Source organism: Nothoprocta perdicaria, unplaced genomic scaffold (assembly GCF_003342845.1).
Source record: "Nothoprocta perdicaria isolate Ctin4 unplaced genomic scaffold, notPer1 scaffold_233, whole genome shotgun sequence".
Lineage (NCBI taxonomy): Eukaryota > Metazoa > Chordata > Aves > Tinamiformes > Tinamidae > Nothoprocta > Nothoprocta perdicaria.
This window is the reverse complement of record NW_020455459.1, coordinates 567,290-586,319: the sequence shown is the minus strand read 5'-3', so window position 1 is coordinate 586,319 and position 19,030 is coordinate 567,290.

The following is a 19,030-nucleotide window of genomic DNA, read 5'->3' as shown; positions in this document are numbered from 1 at the left end:
GAAGGAAGGAAGGAAGGAAGGAAGGAAGGAAGGAAGGAAGGAAGGAAGGAAGGAAGGAAGGAAGGAAGGAAGGAAGGAAGGAAGGAAGGAAGGAAAATTACAGGAAGTTCCTGTAAGATTAAGGAAAAACATAAGATTAAGGAAAAACTTTTTTCACTGCAAAGCAGATTAAACACTGGAAGAAGTAGGCCAAGTCTCCATGCTTGGAGATATTCAAAACCCAACTCAACTTCAGCAACTGTTTTCCTTGGGAGCGTGTTTTATTATTGAGAGAAGATAAGAGAGTTTCTGTGCTCAGAACAGGTACAAGTACAGTCAAGAGATGTCTCCCATTTTCCCTAACTTTTCAAGGTAGGGCCTACAGACTGTAAACTCCTTTGAGCYGAGATCCTGCTTTGTTTTGTAGGTTCAACCTGTAGTTCAAGGTCATCTAGGTACACACTGTGTTGTAATAAATAATGGATGGTCAGCTGAGAGCCATGGAATGAACAGGAATCAGAGAGCAAATGTGGAACCTGCAGTGTCCTTGCCAGGATGTCTTTTAAGGCAAAAACAAAACAGCTCCAGCAGAGGTCAGTTAAGGAAAAGATTTTATTGTCAAAAGATTTGCTCTTGCATAAGCTGTATCTTGGAAGGAAATAACACTGACATTTTGTGGTATTTAGAGTATTCAAATAGATAGATTTCTTTTTTWAAAAAATACCCACAATATTAGTGAATGCTTTAAGTACACTTTAAGTAGTTTCTAAAACTCTTTTTCCTTCATAACCACCCTTCTATTCACTAAGAAGATTTCAATCTTTCCTTGAAGTGCCCCTCTTAGCCCCATTCCCTCTGCTAGGTTCTTGTAGGACTTCATAGCCGTTGCTCACAATGTGTTTAAGGATATGGCAAAGAAATGAGTATTTCATCTGCTAAGAATATAGTATTCCTTCAGAGTGTCTAAAATAATACACAGCCAACTGTACAAACAAAACCGATCAAMTTTTAAAAGTCTGTAAACTGTAAAAAGTCTCAGATGCATTCTCAATTATAACTGAGGGTGTGAAATCAGAAATATTCCTAAATAGGAATGACCCATAGTCATCTGTTTTCCCTGCTAGCTTGTTCTCTTTCCCTGTCTGAGTCTTTGAGTCTTCATCTTTATTTTTTGTTACAAGCCTAGATTATGTTTTCTTAAGGGTAGGGCCTTCCCTTTATTTATATATCTGTAATCTAGCACAAGTTACTCTGACTGGAAGCAGTAAATGAATTATGAACATCAGAGAGAATGGTAAAATTGATAAAATTACCTGAGTTAAAAGACTTGAAAAACATGGATAGGAAAATAGAGCAAAACAGTAGAGTGCAAATTAGCAACATGAAGAAGATAATTACTCAATATTACACAAAAGAAGAGTAAAATGGAAAGTATAATTCTAAGATAGATGACAAGAAACTGTACAAGAGCTTGCAAGGAGATAGAGCAGAAAAATAAGCTAGTCAGTGCTTCGGAAAATATCATTGTCCAYGTTGCTGGGATATAACTTTACATGTAAGTGTGAAAAAATTATCATTGAAAAAGTTACCAAAAATATATGCTAAATCCTGAGAAATAAATGAATAATAGGAAAGATGAATAAAACTAAATATTGGTATCTTGCCTAATTGCATACTATAGATAGGAATAAGCAACAAGAAGAGGAGAATGATTTAGAATATCACTAAAGAGTATAAGAAATGAGATGAAATTAAGCTCAAAGGAACTCTAGAGGTTTAATTTAAGCAAATCTTAATGAATTTATGTTTTGAAGAATCATGTTCCCAGAGGAGTGATGAAACCATATGAAAATTTACAGAACATGAATAAATTTACAACAAGAATTTATATACTGGAGAAGACATACATGTATTTATTCACCTTTACTCTCTATTTATTAGCATATTTTGGCTAAAGAAACATGAGGCAATCTTTTATTTCCTCTTGTGGTGAGGGCAAGTACTACTGCAGTCAGCSCTAGTCACTCATTGACACACTAGTACTTGAGACGTAGCCCAAGAGCAGAAGAGAAAGGATGGATCTAGAAAGTGATTGATTTTCGAACTAATATGTGCTGGAGAACCTGCTAGGAATAATATAAGCAGAAATGTGGCCAGAGACAAGTGAAGGATTGGTAAATAATAAATTGAGCTCCCAAGATCAAGCAATAAAGGTGTTAAAACACTCTGCCAGGCTTTCATAGGGAAATACATCACAATGAGAGTTTATAATGAATTTCGGGGAGAAGGAATTTTTGTATTTTTTTTCTTTTACTTGAAAATGTGACATGCAAAACTAGGATACTTATTCCAAAGAAATCTGTGTATATATTTCAAACATAAATTTAGCATTTTCTCCAACTGAAAAAAGTGAAAAGTTGAAAAACTGATTGACTAGTAAGTATCTGTTCCCATACTATAACTTCTAGTCTGGCTATGTCTTAATCAGAAGGAATATTTAATGCTGCCCACAAAGCCCCTTGGTGTTTTGATCTTCACCTCCTATCATCTTACCTCCAAACAGGTTCACTCAGGTGGTTGTCAGGAGATTACCCTATCTTGCAGCAAAATCTATATGAAGAAAATAGTTTTGTTTGGAGAGATCCATTTCCCTTATTTAGTGTTGAACTGCTCTGTGATCCAAGTCCCATGCCAGGAAAGATCCTTTTCCCTGGATTTGTGATCTGTGGGTTCACACTGAAGATAATTTCTGACCATGTTGTTTTCTAGAGGAGAATAGGTAATGGTGGTTTCTGCTTAATCAAAGATCCCTTTTAATGCTAAACTGTGTTCATTTAAACTTCCTTATAGTGTGATGCACTCATGATGGATGAGGCAGAGATGACAATCAATAYAATCTTTCCATTTTAAAACTGATAACTAGAGTATTAGAAATATCATCAGTATCTTCAGTATCTTGCTTCTTAGAGAGTCTAACCAACATTTAGTACTAGCCTCTGCCTCTATCTACTGCTACGTCTTCATCTTTCTGTTGGACAAATAAAGATTTAAACATGAATATACATTCTCACCTAAAAGCCCGCTTGCCGCTGATACTCTCTGAAAGCTGTGACTTGATTTTGTCTGGCTATGGACAATTCTCGTTTCTGTAAATTAGGGAGAACTACTGATTTTAAGYAATTCCACTTGTCTAGCAAGTATCCGATAGTACTTTCACGATCAGGGTTGTCTGCCTTGCCTAGTCCACTGACTACATTAAACAGTGGTGTTTTATGGAAGGTCAGTACTGCAGTAATCACAGAAWCAYAGAATCCTTAAGGTTGGAAGGGACCTTTAGAGATCACTTAGTCCAACCCCTCTGCACACACAGAGTCACCTACAGCATGTGGCACAGGATTGCGTTCAAGTGTGTTTTGAAGACCTCCAGAGRAGACTCCACCTTTCATGGCAGCCTGTTCCAGCTCCCTGTCACTCTCACTGTTAAGAATTTTTTCCTTAAGTTCCTGTGGAATATTTGATGCTTCAGTTTGTGGCCCTTTCCTCTAGTCCTATTGATGGCTACCAATGAAAGAGACCAGCCCCATCCTCCTCATTCCTTCCCTTGAGGTATTTGTATACACATACCAGATCCCCTCTCAACCTCCTCTTCTTCAGGCTGAACAGACCCAGCTCTCTCAGCCTTTGCTCATAGGGCAGATGTTCCAGGCCCCTGATCATCCTGGTAGCCCTGCGCTGGACTCTCTCCAGCAGCTCCACATCCCTTTTGTACTGGGGAGCCCAGAACCGGACACAGTACTCCAGAYGTGGCCTCACCAGGGCTTAGTAGAGGGGGATGATCACCTCCCTCGACCTGCTGCACCCCAGTAAGGCACCCCAGAATCTCATTGGCCTTCTTGGCCATGAGGGCACACTGCTGTCTTATGGTCAGTTTGTCATCCACCATGACAATCAGGTCTCTGCGGGGCTGCTCTCCAGAAGGTCAGTCCCCAGCCTGTACTGGTGTCTGGGGTTAATCCTTCCCAAGTGCAGGACCTTGCACTTGCCCTCATTGAACTTCACGAGGTTTCTTACCATCCAGTTGCCCAGTCTGTCCGGGTCCCTCTGGATGGCAGTGCAGCCCCTGGGGTACCAGTTACTCCTCCCAATTTTGTATCATCAGCAAGCTTTCTGAGGGGCCACTCCACCCCCTCATCCAGGCCATCGATGAATAAATGGAACAGGACTAGACCAAGGACTGACCCCTGGGGGACACAATAACTCTTCACTGTTCAGGAGCTTTTAAGAACACCTTAGACTTATACCTATCACATCTAGGTAGAATCGATAGTTCTACGGGACTATGAATTAGATGAGCTCTTGAGGTTCCCTCCTATCCTATTTTCTATTATGAACTGAACAACTTACATTATCATGAAAACCAGACAATTAGTTACCTGTCACAGAAGCAAATAAGCAAGAATTGAGCAGTTTTCATGTAATTTCGTGATGGGAGACAGTATTTAGAGAGAAAATGGATGAGAAAAAGATCAATAGGATATGAGAAAAACAAAGCTGCATGGACTGTAGCTTACTCAGGGGCACATATTTGGGGGTTATTTCAGCTTTTTCTATCAGATGCTTTCTTGTAAGTGCATTGTACCTTTAGGAATTTAGATACTACCTGGGTTTGTGGTAAATAATGGTGGTACCTGGTTTGTGTTTAAGACAGGATCAGTTATCAGCAAGGAGATGAAGTAAGGACAAGGTAAGGACAAAATATTACTTTTTCTTGGAGTTTGCCTAGTGACTCAATAGAAATATGTTGATTTCAATTCATTTCCAGGAAGAGATAAGGCGCAAACTACACAAGCACTACTAAAAGTCCCCTTGTCGCTMGACTAACTATATAGGGTAAGGATCTGAACTTTGATAATTTTCTTATCCTTGCCTGGTCAGAGCTRAGACTTAATGACAGGAATCTGTGAAAAAGCTCCTATTGCAGCTGCTTGCTACACCTGATTATTTAAGAGCGAACTTGAATCTTAAGGGCTGTCAGTTTGACATCTATAATGAGTATGGTGCATTTCTAAAGGAATTCTACCAAAAGATAAATGACAGGATATACTTCACTTCTCTAGAAGCAGAACTAGTGATCTCCCAAGATAGTCCTCCGAGCCCACACATCCCTCATACTACCGTGTGCTGTTCCTTCTTTCCCTTCTCCCCAGTCTTCCTCATTAYATTTCCCTTGCAGAAATTCCACTGCAGATGTTAGCCATAGACTTGCCTTGATGTTGCTCATCACAATCCCCTATGACAGYTTAATATCTCATTATCAACATTAATAATAAATGTGCATTTCTCTGAATATGCAATGTGAGATTTGAATATATATATGGGACCTCACACTGCATTTATTTGAATGTGTAATGTCTGGTATAAATGCAGACTCAAGGTGTTATGACTGAAGGACACGATTGGCATGCAGCAGTGGGTTCACCTGAGAGATGTGACATAGACTTCTTGTATGCCTCAGGGTGAGTAATTTGACCCATACACACCCATTTCCTTGTTCTTTAAATCCCTCTTGCATTTCCGGGGAACATTTTAAATTCTGTGTCCTATATGCTACAATATTGAAATACATCCTCTAACTGGTACTGACATCTTAGCTTTTCTATGTATATTGGACAGTTACAACTAAGAAATAGTATATACAAAAAAAAAAAATCTCAGATATTTGCATTTCTGAGTGTGTGTGTTAATCTGTATTGTCTAAGAACTGTTAATGGCTTCATTTTCATTGGCACACTTTTTAATGATATATATGACTTTTCAGTGAAAGTCAGCTTTTATTTTTATGCCAACATAATACATTCTGAGTTATTAAAAAAAAACTTGACTTAAATGACTGCAAATGAAAATAGTTTAGTATAATTTCAAGTACCAAAAGTTGAAACATTATCAAAAACAGTTTCATAGATGAAATAAAAAAATGGAGAACATTATTTTTCATAATATGAAACTGGGTTTTAAAAAGGCTATAAAAAATGTAATTTCTGTTTTTAATTTCTGGGCGTATTTTTGCTAGTGTTTCATTTTTCAGCAACCAGAATTTTAGAGGTTTAAGAACTGCCTATTAAAACCAATGGTCAAAAAGACCACCACTCTTTTAATGTTTATAGAGACTACCGTTCATCTRTCCTTGTTTTGATGGAGGACCTGATGGCAGAATATAATCATATATTCATAGCATGATATTCTGAAACCACAAGTCTTACTAAGCCAATCTCTCTGATCCAAATCAAAGGTGCATTTCAACCTGAGCAGACCATGTTACCGTAACTATATATATTTAGCTGAGTAGTCAGCTATGTGCATGTGCTTCAAGCCATATTTCAGCAGAAGGAATAAAATTAATGGAACTTACACAAGGTCAAAACTTCTGAAAATTGAAAATAAGTCAATTTATGTTCAAATTCAAAATGATCATAGATAACATTAATCTCAGCAACTATATTTTTACCTATTCTGGCTGTGCAATTTTCAAAATAGAGTATCTGAGTGCCAAAAAAAAAAAAAAAAAAACCTACATGTCTAAACTCATGTCTTTCTCATATCAAGAAAATAATGTAGTGAGGACCAGAAACCTCATTCTGATAGCTGTATATGTCCTCACACATTTCCCAAGTCACTCTGCTTGCATGAAGCATCTCATGAACTTGCATAACATTCAGAAAATGAAACTAAATGGATGTTAATCTTTCTAAGCAGAAGGATACGCTCAAGAAATTCCCACTCCAAGTTGTTTTTTTTTTTCCTTGTTCTCCCAAGGGAAAATAAAAAGCAACACCTGTTTTAAAGTATGATAAAAACCTCTTTCTCAAATGTGTTTGCAGTAGTCCTTTAGTGAAATGTAAACTCAACACTTCCTGTTTTATTTGAAAGATGGATTATAGCTAAATAAATAAATCTTAAAAAAAGAAGATACAGAAGTTAGCTTTATAAGCTGCAGTAACACGAATATTTAATTTTTTTCMACTTATCAGGTTAGAAGTCATGAAGATAGAAAATCAAGACTGAGCTCTTCTCTTCTTCAAATCCCARATCTTTTTATGCACCCCTCTATCAACTTCTTGAATTCTCTCTAAACATATAGCTATCATTATTCTTTGAGTTAAATAAGCACATGTGAATCTCAGAAGGAAAGCGCTAATTGCAAACAAAACTGTTTTGAAGTTGTTGTTCTTATCAAAGAGCATTTCTGCCTCAAGTTATGGCTCAAATCTGAAACTGTGTTCAGAACAAAAAAAAAGTCTTTCTTTTGAAATATGAAAAAATTGTAATTATAAGATTTTGCACAAGAGTTTGTCAGGAAAAAGTACTAAGCAAGCAGCTGCAGTGAGGAAGGTACCTAATAAGGAAATATGTTTTAGATCCATCTTCTAGAGATCTGGAGGTTGATATGCTTGGACGAAACTCTCAGCCAGTAGAACCAGAGAAAAGAAAAGAAAGTTCACTGGCTTGAACTTGTTATTCTGTCTTATGAACAAGCGTATGTTTCCTCTTACTTTGGTTCCTAAATAATTAGACAACTCAAAATGTATTCCTTACACAGCCAATTGGTGTGGATATGTCCCTTGTGGATTATTTAGGAAACTTCTCGCTGCTATACCTACCTCAGCTTCTCAGATATAGGTGCAAACAGAATTGAGATGCATTCAAAAAAGATACTTGATGTCCTACATAACCTAGCCATTCTCTTTCAATGCAGAATCGCTCCCAGAATGTGTTACCTTCTTCCTTCCCATGCTTTTGTGAACTGAAGAATACTCCCAAAAGATTTCTTTCTCCTTCATCCACTTTCCAAGATCCTCTGACTAGTGGTTTCAAATATTTAGTTAATATATCTTACTTATAATATAATTAATTAATTAACTTTATGTATATGTGTGTGTGTGTGTGTATAGTTAATATGCCTTACCACCAAAGAGTTCCTCCCACCAATTTTAGAATCATGTTAATTGACATGGCCTGTGTCAGAGGAAGAAATCCTCTATCTGAAACTAAATAAAAGCTGAATACTTCATTTAATCTTTCCTCTTGCATTAAATTTTCTTTAAATCACAGACTTTGCTGAGGCTTGTTTATACACTCGATAAGGGCTTGAGAACTTAAATCTGCTGAAGCAAGGACTAAGCTGGAAAAACTCCTGCAGTGCAAACTTGGTTAGAGTCTCTGAGTATCACTGTATTATGAATATTAAAAACAAAGATAATAACTCTGGTTTTGCCAATTTCTGTTCTGCTTCATTCAGCCCATGCAGAGAGTATAGAGATCTCCATCCATCCATGAAACACTGAAACATCTTGCTGCTGGTATTATTATTAACACATGAAAAGCATCAGCAAGTGCAACTCTTTCCAAAGGATTTTTTAAAGTAAAAACAACATATAATTTTAATTTAGTTGTCCAAAGATAACACTGTTTCTCCATCTGTGTCTCTATCTATCTGTCTAATAGTTCCCTCTCTTCTACCACCAATAATTTCTGAATCTATTACTATTTTTCAAAAGTTCTTTTCAATGGAGTCAAGATTCCAACGATATTCCAATTCTTGCAAAATCAGCCATTTTTCTAGAAGTTGTGCAAATCCGTAGGTTACAGGTGGGCAAATTTGCATCTCACTGAGAAGATTTAGGGATAGCTAATAGCTCTATTTCCTATTTGGTCTGTCTTGACCAACTAGCTCTTTTGTGTAAAACAGCCAACCTGCACAAGTAGAGCGGAGAATCAGTCATGGCACATGTTGCATCACGCCCAACCTATACATACATCCCATACTTTGACCTTACAGAAGCCAATAGGCATCAGCCTGGAGACTGTAGATCTGTAATACMTGCTTAATCATTCTCCTACAAATTGAACCAGATTTTTCTTTGGCTTTGTGAAGTTTTTTTTGGGGGGTATTAAAGGTGCTAATTCATATACTTATGACAAATCAAATAAGATGCAGATAATATGGAGAAGATTTAAAAGTCTCTTTTTAATTATCATATGCTGATGGATCTTTTAGAAGTCCTCTAGGTAATTTCTTAATACAGAATCATAAGTTCCTGTTAAAACACATGGATTGCATTTAGATCAGAATTGTATGTCTTTGCTGTTCAGACCATATCAGCAGTACCTGTTGCTTCCATCCAGTTCCCATGCAAACCCTCTGCTCCTGTTTTCCCTTGCAGAGTCTGTGCCAATGGCAATATTTTCCTCTATGCTGATGCTGTGAAGCCAAATATTCAGTGTCACAGGCGCATGTACCCTATGATCATGTGGGTACCCTATGATCATGTCAGGCAAGTATACAATACACAGAGCAACACTTATAATAGTCCAAGGCCTGGTCCTAACAGTCAATATGGCAAAGATGCTGAGTCCTACTCAAAGAAGAGTAAAGACAGAAAAGAAGGAAATATGAAAAGGACATTTTTGGCATATATTCAGAACATGAAAAATAAGAATGACAAATTAGATGAGAGTCAAATCTAGACAAGAATGCTTTGTGGTAAAGCCAGATATATAAATAGAAGCAGGGAAAACTGAAAATCAGGACCCATCAAAAGCATYTCAGTAGATCCAAAACAAAGTGTTTTTGATTCAGTTCATATTAAAACACTGTTTACCCTTTAGAGAAAGACATTTTTGGTTTGAATTGTCATCTCATGCTGCTATATTTTCTTAATGGTGTTTACAGAGCAAATGCACTCAGCAGGCCTTTCGCTGCTGACCTGGCACTTATTGGATCCGCTTGGATCCCAAAGAGCCATTCTTGCTCATCAGTACTGCACATAGACAGCTGTGTGCAAAGCAGTTCAGTCTTCTCTTAAAAAAAATCTTTTGAATTTGCATCTCTTCAATCTGAGTGCCCATTAAATGAGTCTTCTCTATTGCTAAGGGACACTTGGAATAAGCTCACATAGGTCTGATGTGCTCTTTAGGCTATATTAAACAAGTTTTAGGTTTTGTGCAAGGTCCTAGATTCAGTGCGATAGAAACTGGAGTCTTCTTTCTTTATGCACAACTCTGTCAAACAGAAGGGCAAGTTTCCTCATGGTGCCTTCTTCTGGAGGGAACACTTTCTATCTGTTTCTCTTAGCTTTAATGTTCTGATTAATCTGCAAGCTTCACTTTCAAGGCAGAAGAAATACTTATTGTGACTTTTGATCTGGTGAAGCTTGTTCATTTGAAACCAAGCTGAACTCACACATTCATTTTCTGTGAAAAACTCAGTATTTATTAGAAAATAACAACTTCTGGTTATTGAAGGCATCTGCAGAGGTGAAATACATGTTGAAAGACTTGTTAAAGGYAATAATAAACTCTAAACTCTAGGCTTCCTGAAAGAAAAAAAAAAGATCTATACAATATATGAGATGKAGTTCTTGAAAAGATTCTTAAAAAGTTCTTGAAAAGAACATTAACAGATCATCTGTACCAAGCCTAGCACATATCCTAATTCCTATATAATACTCCCAATAGAAGCTTAGCTATTTATAAAGATGAGGTTGAGGTTTATTCTTTCTTTTCAGCTCACATACTGCCTTGTGGAATATGGATTATTTTTATTATTGGCTGCTGTGTGTCTTGACTCTGCCTGGAATATCACCACTACCAGTCTTACTAGCTCTGTTTGAGGCACTATCAGTTGGTGCTGTCGGACTTATTCTGTCAGTATACTCCAGACAGTCATTCATTAGTTCATTAGTTACCTATATCTATATTATTTCACCATTTARGGTTTTTTTTTCAGGATAATAAAGTGGCTACACATTTTAAAGTCAATTATAGCCCTGCATATGACATAATTTAAAAAAAAAAAAAAAAGAGAAAGAAAGCAAGCAAGGAAGAAGATAATTTAAAGGGTAGCTCTCAAGATAATTTACAACATATCTTATATATTTAGATTGACTGCATCTCAGGATGCTTAAATTTGAAACAGATGGTCAGGTGATTTGAAAATCAGTCAAGGAGATCAGGAAATTAGCTCAGAGCAACATGAAGGAAAGTCTGGTCGATTGAGAAGGGAAGAAAGATGGAGGTATTGATTGGGTTGGAGGGTAAATGAGAATACAATAGGTCTATGGTTCCATGGACTGGAAAGAATCATTTTCTGGGTTATGAAAATGAGATTCACCATGATACACACTTAGGAAAAGAGAGATGCAGTCTCTGACAGGCAATGCTTAGTTGCAGGCAGTTTAAAATCAGTGCCAATATAGAAACAGGAAATGTATCTTATAAATAAACATGATTAAAAGTATGAAGACTCCAGGAATTTGAAGTGACAGCTAAAGTGGCACCTTGTGGTTCATCATATTTGATCCCACTGTGTCAATGTCATAGTGGCAGCTGGTATCAAGAGCTGCTAGTGGGGAAGATGGTAATAAGCTGCTCTCCTCATCCTTGCCATCTTTCCTAACCAAATTATTCATATTTATGGGGGAGGAGGTGGTGTAAAAACTGGGACAGTGGTTTTGAAAAGCAGAGAACAGAAACAAGAAAGGATGTCTATGTTCAGTTCATGTCCTCAGGTAAGGAAAGGTAGGATGTTTCAGCAGCAAGCAGGAGTGAATATAGCACTTATTCCTCCCAAGGAAATCCATTTCTTCTCTCTAGTTCTGTCCAGCCCTGCACTAAAGCCTCCCTGTACTGCACACGTAGTGTTGTACACAGGTTTATTGATTGTGTAGCTGACTGAATGACGGAAAATATGGCTTGAAAATCTAGGCAGAGTCAAGTCTCCCTTACGCCAGGAGAATGCTTCATTGAGTTATGAAGATCTTCTTTTCCCTTCTTCTTCTCCCATTGCAAGGGATCTGTGTATGGGGCTTCACATGCAGTTTATCTGGGACTCCTTCCTTTCTGGTTGAACCTCAAAACCAGGGGGCATAATAAATGCCTCTCCTTTCATGGTCCTGCACTTACAGCTGAAATTCCGAATTCAGTAGTTCTGGGATTGATGGCAGGAATCCCTTAGTGGAAGAGCAGCATTTGGCAACCCATAATACAGATGGAGAAGATAGGGCAGTTATAGAATTGCTAACATCGAGACCAATGACCCTTTCAGTCTTAACAACCAACTCCACCACACAAGTCTATATTTCTTTCTTTGTTGATAGACTGAGAGTTGTGCTCAAGGAGAATCCTGTGTCTTACTTGCTCACCCTGTGCCCTAGACCACATGTTTCTCCAYACATAACAGTGAAGTGCCTATGCAGGCACATTGTGAACACATCTTCGGGTTGAGCATTTGCACATCACATACACRTGATTTTGAGGATGGAAAGAATATTGGTGATCAAGAATATTAAGGTGATTCCTGAATACATCCCATGGATCAACAGTCAAGTGGAATGGAGATGGTCGTTGCTTGAAAGGTCATTGCTTTCTTGCCACACTTGGAGTCTGGTACTTTTAATGGGACATTTTACCCACTACTTTGCAGAAATGTCAGCAGCGAGAATGGGTATGAGTCTGACAATCAGTTATTTAATGTCTTTTCTYATCAGTGCTTCATTAGATTAAAAGTGAGACTGCAACTTTTGGAAACATGTGAGTTAACTTTTCATCATTTCCAGAGTTTATTCATTTCATTGTAATATATACATGGCATCTGTACACATTCATCTGTATTTGAAATCCAGCCTGTAAATTGTCCTATATATGCACATATATTTAGAAGTTAAATAAAAATATACCCTTTCCATGATCTTCTTTTCTTCAATAAAATACCCTGTGAAGAGATTTCATTTTCTTTTTACTGTTTACTCAGCACAGTGAAAGAATATATTAAGACTGCTAAATTTCTATCACTTTTTCCTCTGCAGGTTATGAAAATGGACTCTTACTCTTATAAAACTCAAAATGTTGGATTTTTATCCCGTAAATTGTGGCTTCATCTCCAGTGCTGGCCTCTTTTCAATTTTAATGGTAAAAGGAAGTCAAGATATCTACTTATTTACAGCCAATTCCAAAACAACTGTGCCTACACACGGTCTTCACAAGAGTCTTCTGTACTGTGGGTGTTTCAATCATCAATCCATGTGGTTAGAATACAAAAACAAATCAATTTAAATAGCTGATTTCTTTAATAGAATGACTGGGACCCTTATTACTGCCTCTGATGTAGGTCTTGCTCCTATAGTCTTTACCTTACTGACCTTATTCACACAATCTGTGCCACTGACTTTATCAAATGGGGAAATATGAATAAAGAACATCTTCCTGAGCAAGAAATGGCAGCACTGGTTGTTTGCAAACAATGTCACACTTTTTTATCCCCCTCATTTTACTTATTCATTTATCTATTGCTAATGTGTGAAATATCCTGGATAATCTATCTCTTATTTAATGAGTGACTGTCATGGAAGCAACAAGGTTCACACAGTACTGAGATATCTTGGGTTCTGATCTGGATTCATTTAAAAGAAGGCTCTTCAGACTCAGCTCCTGGAGAAAAGTATTTACTTGCCGCTGGTATGCAGGACTGAGGATTGGTTCTGCAGAAGCTTGTACTGTTACACTGATTGCATGTGCTGAAACACACACACAGATGGGATGGATTTCTCCAGCCACTTAGGTATGTGCAAGATATAGCCCTTGCTATGACATCAGAGGAAATCATACCATCTCTATGAAGTTCACATCTTTCTTACTATAGGAAGTGATTTCTTCATGAATTCATGCATTTTACCCCATGACACAAATATTTTTTCAGCAAAAAGGACTAACTTGAGTCTTGATACAGCTACACTAGTTGGGTATGAGTTATGGAAAGCTCTTGGCTATAGCAAACTGTTCTGAAATTTTCAAAATGTTCTCCCCTTCCACCTATATTAGGATGTTTTAGTCCCTGGAAACAATGAGAAAGCAGAATCTCAGTCTAGAATTTGTTTTCTAGTCATTTCTTAGCTTCAGTCCAGTTAATTACAGTCCAGTTATAGACTAAYTAGTGCCACTAAACATAAAGATGTCACTTATACAAATTACTGAGACAGAAGAAAAAATATTTTAATTAGACCAATTACTGGAACTGAGGTAAAAAGCAATAACTAAAAACATGCAAATGTATCAAGAACATGACTCTTGTAGAGCATGATAGAAAGCTATTAGCTGCTACCAAAAAAAAAAAAAAAAAAAAAGAGAAAAGGAGAAAATCAATGGCCTGAAAGTAACTAAGCAACTTAAGTCACAGACAATAGATATTTAACACACCTAGGCTTAGAATAGAAATATAACAATTCCAAACAACATGAATTGAAGTTGATGTCAAACTTGATGAGATTTTTTGGCAAGAAAAGTCATCCATGAAGTCAAAATGACAAGACCTGTATGGCTGGTACTGTGGAACCTTTATCAGTGTATCCCCTACCCCTATAAACAACATTGGGACTACTCCCTACCACTAAACTGAGACCACACCAGACTTTAGGACAGGTTTGGCTTTTGAGCACTGAACTCATAGGATTTCATGTGTTCTGTAATGATGACCCAGGGCTCTGGTGCTCATACCCAAATTCCGTGATTGGTGACACATGCCAATGCGTTGTCTAGTTCCTTGRAGGGACCTGAGCAGCTTGTCAAGCTAGACACATGAGTGAAGGCACTTGGCCAACCTGTTAATCCACCATACCCTGCAGCAGAAAGAGCAGAACTAGACACAAAGACACTTCAACAACACCCAGAGAGTTTCATGGATTAAGCTCCAAGCCCAAACAACTGCCTGGAGTCAACTATCTTGACACACMATCACCAACCTCCCCAACTTTTGCTGGAGCTAAAATGTCCACTGCTTTGTCTTGCCTTTTTTGACAGCAATGCACAGCTGCACACGCATATTGAAATAAATGAAGAAGTGTTCATCAGGCTTGAYATTTCATTCACTGCCCGAGAGAGGATGGAAGAACAAACAGTGAATGTCAGAAGCTGGTTGCATCACTCAGTGTGCTGAGTRTGCCAGTCAGTGTGTGAGAGTCTGCCAGTCCTGCCACGACACTCATGGTAAGGTAGCCTAGATTAGAAAAGGGGCTGAGTACATGGAGTACTGTGGTGTGCACTCTACCTTAAAAATTATCAGTTGCCTGATAGAAGTTGGGAAAATGTCTGAAAGCTRGCAAATAAATACTTGGTTAACCAAGTAATTTAATTATTTTAACAAAATACAAAGGTGATAAAATTAGAATAAGAACCATAMCCAATTGTTGAAATGTTGGGTATCCTTACATTATTATGACCTCATTCTCAAACACATTCTGCCACTAAAACAAATCTATGGTAAATTGCTCTTTCCAGAAATTTCAGGTTTCCCAGCAATTAAGCTGGGAAATAATAATTATTGTTGTTGTTATTAATTACTGCTACTGATAATAATTATAATGTTCTACCAGTGAAAATTATTCTGATTTAGGCAGAGGCATGGAATTGTCAACAAGGCAAAGTTTCTGGAAATGAAATGAGTTTTAGGAAAAAATTATACTTGCCAGTGATCCACTGAAATGGAAGGAGTTTATATGCCAAACTGATGATTAGGCTATAAAAAGGCTCAACATTAACTAATTCATATGTAATAACATGCATTTATTTATAAGGTTACAAAGCCTGAAAAGTTCTTAGTATCACAGACTAGATACTTGAGAATGAACATAAGGCTGTCTGGATCACAGCGTCCTTTTGGTAATTTATGATTAACTCATGCTACAGATAGCAAACAAAGCTTTTATTACTGGGAAATTRTTTCATCTAGCACATAAAATTGCTGGAAGAGTTGTTTTTTAATTACAAATTTTACTCATTTCTTCAGTTCTATCATGCAAATGTTTCCATAGAAGAATAAGCTTTGCGAAACTAAATTAGAAAAAAATTTACAGGTTTATAAACTTTAAAAAAAAATGTTACAGCTAATTTCAAAAAATTCATTCTAGGCATAAGCTAGGGAGAAGAAGTGAAAGACGGCAGATTCAGAAATGCCATTCAGTTTCCCAGTTATGGTATTATTCGCTTCCAAGATGACCTTGTGGGTAAAGCTGAACCAGGCCACATCAGGGCAACATCCTCTAACAGTCCATCTGTGGATTTGGGGGTAAGTAAATACATTTTGACATGTTTCAGTGCTACACACATTTAAAAAGTGTTTAAAGAGAAGTTATGAGATACTTTCCTGATGTCACTAAATACATGTACTAAACTCAGAGAGATCGTAAGAGGACAAAAATTATGTTAAAGCACCTATAATTTTTGCAGCAGACCTTAGTTTTAATTTCTCTGTCACATAACTGTGCTAATAGAATTAATCTGTTTTCCACTGGTGAAAATGAGATAATGAAATATAAAATAAAACCTTTCTTGATGCTCTATAGTGTCTCAGGAGCAAAACACAAGTTTTATTCCTGATAGGGGTAGTTTCTGCCTAGCAGAAACTACACTGGAGCCATTTGATAAAGGAGTGCTATGTCCATTTCATTATCTCTTCATTTGTCGCTGTTGCCATCTAGTGATTCACAAGAGCCCGCTGGGAGTAATGGTGACTTCTGCCCAGTTTTGTCATCTCTTTTTTAATCTAGTTCCATCACATTTACTTTCTCAGATCTGTTGAAAAGATCCTTCTGTCCACACCTTTTTTTTTGTAACACCTTCCCCAAGCTTTCCTATGAATAAAAATAAGCCCAGTTGACACTAAGCTTCAATTTGCATGAGCTAATTTAGCCAGATTCTGGAGGATTTGTTTGGGATATGTTCCAACATGCAAGGAGTAGAGAGGAGGCATCTCAAGGTCAGCACAAAGAAGAGGATATAAGTGAAGAGAGGTGTAACCAGACATTATCAGAATGTCTCATGCTATAATAGAGGAGCAAAAAGCCTGCATCTTGTCCATCCTTGCTGTTAGATAACCCCAAACCTAGGTAGTCAGTATGATGAGACATACTTGTTCGTATGACCCACTCTTCTCCTCAGATCATGGTTTCTCCCCTTGCAGCCATAGTTGTTTGTGACCACAGACTGCAAGTTTGGATATATTATGCAGCGTCTGCCCATCTTCAAGAGAAGCACAGGAAGCTCCTCTGACAGTTGACCAGCCATGACAACCTGGTCATGGATATGTTGTCACTTCTGTTGCCTGGGAGCTCCTTACAAGTCTGTTTCTGTCCTTTGGATTCTTCAAGGAAGGTTTTTTGCAAGCATCCTGAAGTACTATGCTGAGTAGCTAAATGAATTATTTCTATTGCATTTGAAGTCATCTGTCCTAAACAATAGGATCTATTGGCCATGTTAGATCTGGGAATAAAATGTAGCTGTCCTTCACAGTTGTCCTTTCAAAAAACTACTGCATGTGGTAACCGAATTTGAAAGGCATCAGCAACAGTGCCTGATTTCAGAGGTTTCTTCCACCTGTAACCAGGTCCCTGATGTACAGCCTCCTGCTAAGATGGTAACTTGAAAGGCTATTATATCTTCTCATTGTCACTGCCTCCCTTGAGGTATTTATACACACTGATCAGGTCCCCCCTCAGCTTTCTCTTCTCCAGGCTGAACAGAGCCAGCTCCCTCAGCCTTTGCTCATAGGGCAGATGTTCCAGGCCCCTGATCATCTGGTAGCCCTGCGCTGGACTCTCTCCAGCAGCTCCACATCCCTCTTGTACTGGGGAGCCCAGAACTGGACGCAGTACTCCAGATGTGGCCTCACCAGGGCTGAGTATAGGGGGACGATCACCTCCCTCGACCTGCTGGAGACGCTTTTCTTAATGCACCCCAGGATCCCATTGGCCTTCTTGGCCACCAGGGCACACTGCTGCCTCATGGTCATCTTGTCATCCACCATGACGTCGAGGTCCCTCTCTGTGGAGCTGCTCTCCAGCAGGTCCACCCCTAATCTGTCCTGGTGTCTGGGGTTACTCCTTCCCAAGTGCAGGACCCTGCACTTGGCCCTGTTGAACTTCATGAGATTTCTCACCGCCCGGTCGTCCAGTCTGTCCAGGTCCCTCTGGATAGCAGCACAGCCCTCAGGACTATCAGCTACTCCTCCCAGTTTGGTATCATCAGCAAACTTGCTGAGGGAGCACTCCAGCCCTTCATCCAGGTCGTTAATGATCTCACTGAGTACCAGGATCTCTCATTTTCAGAAATACTGCTTTGGATTTCGAGTTTTTGACAATACTTTTATGTGGAAAATTTTCAGATTAGCTACATGCACAATTCATTTATTTTATTTATTCCATACGAGAGATCCTGGCAGCACAATGTAAAATAGTGACTTTTCTGGTAGAGAATAGTATAATTTTAAGAAACAGAAAAGGTTTCCAAAACCCAGCTATATTTTTACTAATTATTCACATATCATTCTCATTCAGGCAACCTCAGTAGACTGTAATCTTTAATAGTAGTATTTTTAATAGCAAAATGGCTTCAGGGGCAATTTGCAGGACTGCGAGTAAAAGGGAAGTGGGCGCAATGGAATTTTTCCAAGATTAGATAAAAAATTACATCAATAAATGACGTACTGCTGATGAACAAAGTTAAAAGAGAAAAGAGAAATACCCCTCCCTGGGATTTTTTTTCTTTTCCCAAGTAATTAACATATTATTGGTCTCAAAAAGGACTGGATAACCTTGTCTCTTGCTTACAGTAACCTTCCTAATAGTTATCTTGCCTTATAAAAAGCTAACACTTTACATTTCTCTAGCGCTTTTCACCACAAAAGCACAGAGTTGGCAATCCTTAATGCAACCAATAGGTAGAGCAAAATCCTCAGGCACCATTGAAGGGCAAATGTTTTGGCTGGGACACAGCAGCTAATTAATATTTTTCTTGTTCACAGTACTGCAGTGTCCCAAACAAGGTCAGGGCTGCATTGTGATAGGCACTGTATAGATTCATAGAAAGAATGAGTTCCTCTTCAGAGCTCAACAGAAAAGAAATAAAAAGTTAGAGGACAGAGTGGGAGAGCAATGAAATCGAGCACACACACACAAAAAAAGTAGCAACACTCAGCACATGAATTCTAATATAGGCTTCTGCCCAG